This window comes from Oryx dammah, unplaced genomic scaffold (assembly GCF_014754425.2).
Source record: "Oryx dammah isolate SB20612 unplaced genomic scaffold, SCBI_Odam_1.1 HiC_scaffold_23, whole genome shotgun sequence".
Taxonomy (NCBI): Eukaryota; Metazoa; Chordata; class Mammalia; order Artiodactyla; family Bovidae; genus Oryx; species Oryx dammah.
This window is the reverse complement of record NW_024070207.1, coordinates 129153037-129157997: the sequence shown is the minus strand read 5'-3', so window position 1 is coordinate 129157997 and position 4961 is coordinate 129153037.

Sequence of the window (4961 nt, the reverse complement as noted above, 5' to 3'; positions counted from 1 at the left end):
TTGTGTGTTTGTTCCCAAAGGCCCCATTGTCTAACACACAAAAACACACATTGATTTTAACCATTCAGAAACATATGCCTTGAATATGTTAGCTGTCCCATCAGAGACAATGATGGAGTAAATAGAGATGTCCTAGAAGTGTCCAGGGGAGAAGGAGAAAAAAGGACTAAGCAATCAAGGGTCAGGGGACAGGGTTCTGATTCTCATACTGCAGTGGGAGGGGGCAGTCTGGTCAAGAAACACGTCCCTAGAGAGCATCTCATTCATAACAGGATGGGAACCTGTATTGCAGTCTCTGAGCTTCATAGAGAGGAAGCGTAAGAAGCCATGGGCCACAACTGAGGAAAAATGTGTATTCTGAGAGCACCAGCACTTCTGCAGTTGAGCTGAAGGACGGACACTCCTTAACCTTTGGGTCACTGGGCATCAAAGGTGGAGCAGCCCCTGAGCCTTGGTCAGTTCATAGGACCACAGCTCAGGGCAGTGTTCACAGGTACAAGATGGCTGACAGCGCAGTCAAGAGGTTGTGAGTCTTCATAACATTTAAAGATGCTCTTCCAGCCTCTTATGTCTCCAATGCTGGTGGATGCTAGGATTTCCAAAGAGTGGCATTCCCACTGTCATGGGCAGAACACACTAGTCAGCTCCCCATGGTGGTCAAGCTGTTTGCAGTCTACAAGAACTAGCCCCCTCAAGATGTAGAACTGTGTCCAAGTGTTGGGGCCACAGCTCCGATATTTGATCTTAGAGCTGAGAAAATAATACTAGAAGTAATGTAACAGAATAAATGTTTCAGATCCTATGTAAACATGGCCTCCAAACAGGCTACAGCTGGCTGGCCGTTGTCAAAGAAACCAGTAATGAATCTTTCCATGGCTTCAGTTCAGTTCAGTGCAGTCATTCAGTTGTGTCCAACTCTTTGGGACCCCATGAACTGCAGCATGCTAGGCCTCCCTGTCCATCACCAACTCCTGGAGCCTACCCAAACTCATGTCCATTGAGTTGCTGATGCCATCCAAGCATCTCATCCTCTGTCATCCCTTTCTCCTCCTACCCTCAGTCTTTCCCAACATCAGGGTATTTTCAAATGAATGAGCTCTTTGCATCAGGTATCCAAAGGATTGGAGTTTCAACTTCAGCATGAGTCTTTCCAATGAACACCCAGGACTGATTTCCTTTAGGATGGACTGGTTGCATCTTATTGCAGTCCAAGAGACTCTCAAGAGTCTTCTCCAACACTTCAATTCAAAAGCATCAATTCTTTAGCGCTCAGCTTTCTTTATAGTCCAACTCTCACATCCATAGATGCCTACTAGAAAAACCATAGCCTTGACTAGATGGAGCTTTGTTGGCCAAGTAACGTCTGCTTTTTAATATGCTGTCTAGGTTGGTCATAGCTTTTCTCCCAAGGAGTAAGTGTGTTTTAATTTCATGGCTTCAGTCACAATCTGTGGTGATTTTAGAACCCCCCAAAATAAAGTCTGCCACTGTTTCCACTGTTTTCTCATCTATTTGCCATGAAATGATGGGAGTGGATGCCATGATCTTACTTTTCTGAATGTTGAGCTTTAAGCCAACTTTTTCATTCTCCTCTTTAACTTTTGTCAAGAGGCTCTTTAGTTCTCCACTTTCTGCCATAAGGATGGTGTCATCTGCCTATCTGAGGTTAATGATATTTCTCCCAGCAATCTTGATTCCAGCCTGTGCTTCCTCCAGCCCAGCGTTTCTCATGATGTACTCTGCACATAAGCTGGAGAGCTGAAATCAGACATGCCTCAGAGGCAGAAAAGCAAAAAATAAAACAGAAGCAAAATTGCCACAAATTAAAAAAAAAATCTAAAAATGGAACCCATGCAAAATATTTTTTTTAAGTGAACAAACTTGCAGAATTTTGATAGATACAACCAACCAAGGAAGGTGAACTTTCTTTCTTTCTTTTTTTTTTTTACATTTTTTACATTTTTATTTATTTATTTTTAATTTTACTTTACAATTCTGTATTGGTTTTGCCATACATTGACATGAATCCACCACGGGTGTACATGCGTTCCCAAACATGAACCTTCCTCCCACCCCCCTCCCCACAACATCTCTCTGGGTCGAATTGCCAGTCTATGCCGATGCAGGATACGGCACGCTTGGGGCTGGTACATGGGGATGACCAAGGTGAACTTTCAAAACACATTTGTACTTTGTGTGCTTGAGTCGTGTTGTATTCTTCTCACAGATACACACTAAACTCCCTCTTCCAATTATAGTCAGAGCATCACTCAAAACCTTCTCTATGGAAATATTCCTTCTTTCCAAAACAGGATCCCAGCACACTCTAACTTCCCACCATTTTTATTTTTCACCCTACAACTTTGGCAACTGTTTCTTAGCTTTTGTTCATCTGTATCTGACTCCTTTCATGGAAAGGTGGCTCACTGGACAATGTACTGAGTCTATCTGCTTCCTGCTGAATTCTGAGGCTTGGGCTCTTGTTGGCTCTAAATCAGTATTTACTGAATTCAGGACAAAGCAGGGCATGAGGAATCTTATAGAACACACGTTCTTAATTATGCACACGTAGGTAAACATTTGCAGCACGTGGTACTGAACTGATTCTCTAGTCTGTTCCTAAGAGATAAAGGAGAAGTCAAGACATTGTGCAGAGAACGAAATGCTTCTTTCACTCTGTGCACCCACCTTGAGAAGGGCGGGTCTCAGATTTACTCTGGATATTGGCTCTTGTTTCCAACCTAACATTAGTTAAGACTCACCCTTTATTACATAGGTTGGAGGGGTGGAAAATTTGAATCTCTATAAGTGGATATTAATAACACAGTTGGATCAAAGAGTGAGTCAAGAGGCTGAGTGACTGAAATTTCCACAGAGGAATTAATTGTCCATAATTCAGTAAAACTAACACGCCTGATGCAAAGAAAACAGACACTGACTCATAAATACCAATACTGGAACATAGAAACAAAGGTGCCCAGTGGTGAGAGACAATGGGACCTTTCTCTATGGGACCGGTCCTCTCTGACATGTGTAGGAAATTTCCTCCTGCCCACGTCAGCCTGGAAGCCTAAAAGTTTCCAAAGGATTAGGAAGGTCATGGACGTTTCACTTTTCTTTTTTTTTTTTCCCCCACATCTCTCTGTTCCTGTCTATCTCGAGAGCTTCAAGAGGTTCTCAAAGGCAAGAGGAGTTCAAAGGAAGCTCCGAGTGGTGAGAATTTCTAGCAGGAAATCATGAGATAAAGTATAGATGTTACCTCCTCTGTTCATATTGAGTGCTGATCTGTCTTTTACTGGACTCTGAGCACCTCAAAGTGTTACTCTGACATTTAATAGAAAATATGATAACTCTGTCCTTAGACTAATGGGGGACCCTTGGGAGCTATGCTGAAATGTCCAACCTGGTAACCATCAAGCAAACTCTACTCTGTGTTACCTGCTTCTAGGTGAGGTAGAACAAGACCGATGTCTTCCTTCTGTCCTTATACAATCCTGTATGTCTCACTGGGCTTTCCAGGTGGCTCAGATGGGAAAGAGTTTGCAATGCAAAAGACCCAGGTTAGATCCCTGGGTTGGGAAGATCCCTTGGAGAAGGGGATGACTACCCACTCCAAGTATTCTTGCCTGGAGAATCCCAAGGAGAAGAGCCTGGTGGAATATAGTCCATGGGGTCACAAAGAGTTAGACACAACTGAGGGACAAACAGTGTCATTTGTCTAACTGAACCTTGATGAATGTCTTTCCCTGGTGTCACAGGTCTCAGAGACAATCAGTCATTGTTGGGGTGCTGGGTGTCTTCTAGAAACTCCTATGCCAGTGTCCCCAGCCTTCTAGATCCTTCTTCCTTGTCCACTGGACAGAGCCGACCAGGACCCCTACTTTTGAATCCACACTCCCATGCGTGTGACTGAATGAACCTTGGACGTGGCTCTCGATTCAGAGTCCCTCACAGGTCCTTTGGTCTTTTTTTTTTTCCACTAAGAAATGGCCTTGTTATTCACATAGCTGCCCAAATATTCTCATCAAGAAAAAGAACAAAAACAAAAAACAGGAATCTCCCTGAATCAGGACTGCCCTGGTGGTCCAGGGTTGAAGACGACACACTTCCAATACAGGGGCTGCTGATTCCATCCGTGGTTCGGGAATGAAGACCCCTGCTTGAGAAAAATGACAAAGAACAGATTCTTTGACTGTTTGAATGACCTTGAAAATAACTAGGCATTTAGAATTAACAAAATTTTTTTTCTTTAAAAATCCTAGATATCACAAGAACTACTGTCTTGCTTTCTCATTTGCCTGAGAAATCACTGAGTCAATGAGTGAATGATACATTACAGATTGGATGGGTAAAGGGGTGTCTTCACAGGGAGAGATGAAAATGTATTGCTGACATAGCCTCTCAGAGCATGGTAAGGCGCACTGCTCAGATCATGCCCCTGTTTACAAGGAGGACAGAGTCTGCTCTGGAGCAGGAGAAGGTGATTAACTTCGTGCCGATGTCCTCCTAACTGCAGAGAAGCAGCAGGCTTTCTAAGGTTCTCTCAGGAAATCACTTAACTACATGAAACCACACACTCAATCTCACTTTAAGAAAATAAATTTTGTACCACTTGCTCAGTGTTAAGGAAACAATGGGAAGCAACACAGGAGTGGGGGATGTGTGTCCTGGACAGTTTATCCTGTTTTGGATCTCAATACACAAAGGAAAATAAATCCTCCGGACCTGACATATTGGAAGTGTATTATGATTTCTCAGTCACCCTAAAGGACAAATGTCCAGATCCACTCAACCTTCTCCTAAAGCAATCTGCATGATTAAAATCATGAAATGTCATTGAAGGTCATCCCTACCAAGTAGGATATTGAAGATGACTTCTGTGTAACCCTGGGCTTAGGAGGAACAACCATTGGTTCATGACGTCAAGCCAACATAACGATCCTGTAAAAAGTGGCACCAAT